The 6,327-nt window shown below is 43.9% G+C and overlaps 1 non-coding gene across 1 annotated transcript; it reads right to left on the bottom strand.

The window, feature by feature from the left end:
* Positions 1 to 120: 120 nt before the first annotated feature.
* On the bottom strand, positions 121 to 227 carry LOC125584712. Its single transcript, XR_007321621.1, has one exon. It is a non-coding gene; the product is annotated as a small nucleolar RNA R71 (small nucleolar RNA).
* Positions 228 to 6,327: the final 6,100 nt, after the last annotated feature.

Here is a 6,327-nt window from a genome sequence, read left to right as displayed (position 1 = left end):
TTCTCTTTGGGGGATAAGGCACATCATTGGGAGAAGTATCTACCCAGTGACTCTATCACCACCTAGGACGACTGCAAGAAAGCATTTTTGGAGAAGTTCTTCTCTACTTCAAGAACTGCTAAGCTGAGAAATGAGATTTCCAGCTTTCAAAAGAAGAACTTGGAAGGATTCAGTGAAGCCTGGGAGAGATTCAAGGGCTACCAAGCTCAATGCCCACACCATGGTTTCTCTAAGGAAAGCTTGCTGAGCACATTCTACAGGGGTGCTCTTCCTAAGTACAGAGCCAGATTGGATACAGCTAGCAATGGGTTCTTCTTGGGAAAAACTGAGGAAGATGCAGAAGAGCTGGTTGACAACATGGTAAAGAGTGACGCAGTCTACAGTGGAGACCACGACAGAGGCAGTAGAACAGATGACAAGCAGACGAGGAAGGAGTTAAAGGCTCTACAGGGTAAGATAGACATACTCATTGCTGATAAATTCACCAAAGTGGTCAAGTTGAGATTTCTAACAGAGAGATCAAGTCCATTTTGGAGAAGATTGTGGGGATTACAAGGAAGGATTGGTCCATTAAGCTTGATGATGCGCTTTGGGCTTATAGGACAGCTTACAAGACACCCCTGGGGACCACACCTTTCAACCTAGTGTACGGGAAAGCTTGCCATCTGCCGGTGGAGCTTGAGTACAAGGCACTATGGCCAGTAAAGTTGCTGAACTTTGACATCAAGAGTGCCAAGGAGAAAAGACTTCTACAGCTACATGAGCTTGATGAGATAAGAATGGATGCTTTTGAAAACTCAAGGATCTACAAGGAGAAGACTAAAGCTTTCCATGACAAGAATATCCTGAAGAGAGAGTTTAAAGAAGGAGATCAAGTTTTTCTCTACAACTCTAGGCTGAAGTTATTTCCAGGAAAGCTTAAGTCAAGGTGGTCCGGTTCTTTCAAGGTCAAGGAGGTTAGGCCATATGGGGCAATAGTTTTATGGAGTACTGATGGAAGAGACTTCACAGTCAATGGGCAAATGGTTAAGCTCTACATGGCGACTGCACCAGAGGAAGATGGGGTTTCAACTCCACTTTCTGATCCTACCCCGGCCTAATCTAAAGGGAGGCAAAGTCAAGCTAGAGACTTAAAACAAGCTCACTTGGGAGGAAGTCTCATGTATATCCTTGTACATATTGCATTAGTATTTTCATTTTCATCATATTTCTTTTAAAAAAAAAGAAAAAAAAAGAGTTGAAGTTGTGTGCAGGTGCTTGATCGAGCCGGTTTCAGCAAAGAATCAGGCGTGGGAGCGAGGACCTAGAGCGACGACAAGAAGTCGCTCCAGCTCCAGAGCGACGTCACCACAGCGAGTGAAATAAGTCACGCGTCCTTACGGCGTTTGGGGCTCGAAAAATACTCTCGGAGTGAACTCCTAGAGCGATGACGCGAAGTCGCTCCAGCTCCGGAGCGACCTCACCACAGCGACACCCCGAGGTCGCTCGGGTTTGTCGAGCTGGGAGCGACGTAACCACAGCGACACCCAGACGTTGCTCGGTTAGTGTCGATTTGAGAGCGACGTGCCGAGGTCGCTCCACGACCGGTTCAGGTAAGTGATTTTCGATCTAATCCTGGTTTCAATTTAATTGGACTGGTCCCTTCCCACCTAAACTGAACCGGACGACCCTAAACCTAGCCCACAACCCTCGATTTTCATCTTCCTCACTCTCCCTCCCCTCCCAAACACTCATACTCTCTCAAACTCACCCACACCAAAAATCCCATGACTCTCTCAATTCTCAACCAAATCACATAGTTCTTGTTTCTAAATCCAAGCTTTGGCCCCTGTAGTATATTCCCCATCACCCATTCACCATTTACTTTCATCTAAAGCAAGGTATTGAGTTTTTAAATTCAGTTTCGTAGGTCTATGAACCCTAGAATTTGAAAGTCGAAATTTGGTCATTTTCTTGCTTGATTGTGGTGAAATAGACTAGGGAAAACTTATCTATCAAGTTGGATTGTTAAATTAATGGTGAAATTGAGTTTAATTTGAACTTTGACAAAATTAGGGTTCATGGATTTGGGGCTTTTCGAAATTGACCTTAATTGAGTGTGTTGGTAGGTGAACTTGATGTGTTCAGGTGTTTAAAAGTTTGATTAAAGAATTTTCTCATTCTAAAACCACTTTGATTATTGAATTTTACTTAACTTGTAATTTTCATATTTTGATAAGATTGAGAAGTGTGATTCTTTGCTCTTAGCATGGCTTCTTAGTGCTAAACGTGTGAAATAGTTGCATTGGGTTAGCTTGAGCTTAAATTGCTAGTTCATTTGTTGAGTTTACTCTTGCAATTTTCATCTACAAAGTCTTAATCTTCTTTGCTTCCATCTACTTATCCTTTTTCAAGTTTTGAATTTTTCAGGTACCAATGGTTAAGAAAACAAAGGGAAAGCTAGATGCTGAGAAGCAACAAGCTGAAAGAAAAGAGTCTGCACTAAGAGGGAAAGCCTTAGCCTCCGAGCCAGCTGGCTCTGGGGCACATAGGACTTCTCGACAACAAACCTTGGCTACAAAGAAATCAAAAGAGCAAGAGAAGAGGGCAGAGAAAAGTGTAGCAGTTCCCACTAATGAGGAGAGTGACGATGAAAGTGAGGATGAGCAAGCTCCTACAAAGAAAGCCAAGATGTCAAAAGGGAAGGCGGTTGCTGTTGATAGGGACATGGAGAAAACTCCATCTGTGGAAGAGCTGTATGAACACTTGCTGAATGGAGTCACTTGGACTCCAACAAGGTTCGCCGACCTTGATTTACTGAAGGAGTTGGGTCTTGATTCTGATATTGAGGCGATGCTGGGACATTTGAAGTTGCCAAAACTCCTCACCATGGCTTACCCTGTCTACAAGGATGTCTCCTGTCATTTCTTGTCTTCCCTTGAGGTCACTTACCATAACACTCCGCATGTGAGGCAAGGATGGGGCAAGATCAAGTTCAAGGTCAATGGAAGAGACTACAACATGAACTTCAAGGACATTGGGAGAGTCATGGGGTTCCAAGACTTGGAAGACTCCTCTCTTCCCAAATGCAAAAATCTCCCCACCGAGCTTTGGAAGTTGATCACCGAAAACAGGCACTCTACCGGGACTGACAAGAACTCACATATCCGGCATCCGTCTGTGTGCTACCTCTATAGGATGCTCGTCCATGCATTCTATCTACGGAAGGAAGCAGGTAGTGTCACCGAGGAAGATATGCGACTGCTCCGCCCGGCTATCCAACCCTACGCCGCCCCTGGAGTGTTGCCTCTTCCAAGCGCCGACATCTATGCTACCTTTGGGATGGTGAGTTTCTTCGTGAGTCGTCTCGAGCACTACAGAGTCTGGGCATGGTACACCTCTGATTCGCGCCCGAAGGTTGGAATTGGTGGGTTGATCACACCACTGCTTCAATTTATGAATGTTCCCTTGGGAAAGGACGCAGCAGGACCTAGATTCATTGATGGCACTTACTTAAGGATTGCCACTTATTTCAGCGGGATGTATGGGAAGAACTACGTCTACTACTACTACTTGAAAGGCAAGCCTGTTGAAGTGGTTCTTCCAAACAAGAACCTGACGAGCTTAGAGAGACCTGGAGCTATCAGCTTCAACATTTCCCAGAAAGACTTTCTGGGAGAGCACGGGTCTCTCGGTCCCATTGCTGCACCAAGGAAAAGGAGTGCTCCGACGAGACATGACGAACCTGCTGCGGAAGCATCTGAACCCGTCTATGGACCTCCGCGCTACTACTTCAAGCCATATGCTGGAGTTCTTCCCCCTGGTACGCTTCATGATGCTCATGAGCATATTGGTCGACTTCAGAGATGGAACAAAGCACAAGACAGGACGATAGAAAAGCTGAAAGGCAAGTGCAAAGCGCTTAGTAAGACTGTGAAGAAGCAAACCAAGACTTCAGCCAAGTTCATGAAGAAAGTAGCTGATGTCTTGACCAGGGGAGGAATAGCTGGATGTAGCTTAGCAGACTTCGCCTTCGCGAACACATCAGTCCCCCAGCCTCCACCTTAGCCTGCGGATCTTGGTTTCCCCCTCACTGCTAGACAGCTCCAGCGCAAGTGGAGGAACCCACCCATTGAACCCTCCGCCCCAGGAAACAAGTCCCCATCCCTAGCCTCTTCTGATAATGAGGTCGAGATTGACGAGGTTCTGAGCCAACCATGGTTTGGAGGCTACAATTCAGCAACATGTGGTTTCTACACCACATTCCCACCTGACGACGACGATGCTGGGGCATCTACCCCTACTCACTATCCGTAGAAGGTACTTCATTACTTTCCCTTGTATATACCATTTCTTTTTTTTTTGCATATTAGCTTTCTTTTGGTTATCTCTCTCTACTTGACAACACAGAGACTATGTAACTTAAGTTTGGGGGAGGTACCAAGTATTGACCATGTTTGCTTTGCCGATTTTGCATTGACTCTTGCATACATACCTTTTTGCATCTAAAAAAAATAAAAAAATCATACAGACTACATCACTTGCATTTTTAGGAGAGTCTAGAGCTATTAGGTTGCATTCACTTGCATTGGGAGCAATGATTTAAAATGCCTTGTAAAGAACACTACCTCGCGCTCGAATAGCTATTGCATCTCTCGAAAAGCCTTGTATATTTCGAGCCTTGAAAACTCTTCCTGAATCTCATTAGTTGCTGAAACTCAATCTTTGAAGCCAACTACAACCTTATTTGAACTGAACGAACTTAATGCTTTTTGCTCATGGTCCCTTGTGTACTGAGTCATGGCTATACACACTTGAGTTGTCACATCCTTTACGCCAATCTTTTTGACAAACTCGAGCGGTAGACCATTCCCAAAACACGTTCCTCCTTTTAAGCTTTCATTGTTTGATGAGTGAGGCCTTTTTCGGAAAGTCTTACATGTGCATAATGTTGAGAGTATCGGGAACGACAATTCTTGATCTTCATTCTTGCTAGATTAGGCACTCTATTATCTAGCTATAGGTGGGGGTGAGTGTTGTGATTATGATTTGGGAGCATGAAAAGTTTGAAGGAAAATATTAGACTCTTTGTGTTTAAGTGAATAGTCTTATAGTAGATAAACATCTAGCTTAAGTTTATGAAAAGTCTTGGCCCCCAAAAATATATATAAAAAAAAGAGAAAAGGAAAATAAAAAGGGGGCTAGCAAAGTTGTTAGGAGTTAAGAAATGTTTTTGATATTAAAATAAAAAAAGAGAAAAAAAATCCCTTGTAGATTTCAAAGAGAAAGAGTTTTATGTGAAAAATGTTCTTAGGATCTTTTTGGTGAGAGATGTGAGTTGGGTTTGAGATTGGGAAATGATTGTGTAACTTGTATGTTTTGGAAAAGGGTAGAACAATGGAGATTGAGTATTATATGCATGAGTTGATCCTTTTCTTAGATATATTATGTGCAATGTCAAGGCTACTTGTCTTGAGAGTGAACCAGCTTAAAGATCATGTATCTCGAACCTCTTGACTCACTCGAATTAAAAAAAACGCTTGACTCACTCGAATTAAAAAAAACGCCTTCTCTTACCCGACCAAATGATTTGGACCAATTGACCATTTGCAAGAATTCACTTGATGTTTATTGCTTAATGAATGTGAGAGTTGGTTGATTTGAATGTGTGGATGCTTGATGATGATTGTAAGGGAAAAAAGGAGTTGAGATAGGCCTAGAGAAGGTAGAGTATAATAAGAGAGTGTGCTGATGCTGAATTGAGTGCTAGATGTGTTTCTTTTGGCTATGAGCTCCCACCTTCAAACCTCTCTCCCTATGAGTTCTAGAAAGTTCACTTGTGCACAAGTAAAAAAACAAGTTTGGGGGAGTTGATATCTTGCATATTTTCATTGTGTTATCCATTCACCCATGTGCATTTTGATCATATAGACTAGGATTTAGTCATGTTTAGGTTGCATTTTGCATGCATGAGTCTTTATTAGGTACTGGAGTACCACATGGAGTACTTGGAGACATTTGGGTGCGTTTGGAGCTCAAAAGAGGTGATAAAGGTGATCATTGGACGAGCAGTGCATGGGAGCGACCCTACCAAAGCGACGCCATGAACTCGCTGTGCCCTACCTCTCAGAGCGACCTTACCAGAGCGACAACACGAGGTCGCTCGCCATTTTCGTTTCGGAGCGACCTCCTAGAGCGACAAGGCGAAGTCGCTCCAGCTCCAGAGCGACCTCACCACAGCGACACCCAGAGGTCGCTCGGGTTTGTGTCGAAAATGAGCCGGGAGCGACCTCCTGGAGCGACGTGCCGAGGTCGCTGCGCTTCAATTATTTGGTCAAACTTATGATT

The sequence above is a fragment of the Brassica napus genome, chromosome C3, assembly GCF_020379485.1.
Source record: "Brassica napus cultivar Da-Ae chromosome C3, Da-Ae, whole genome shotgun sequence".
Taxonomy (NCBI): domain Eukaryota; kingdom Viridiplantae; phylum Streptophyta; class Magnoliopsida; order Brassicales; family Brassicaceae; genus Brassica; species Brassica napus.
The sequence above is the reverse complement of the archived record's forward strand: the minus strand, read 5'-3'. Positions and strand labels throughout refer to the sequence as shown.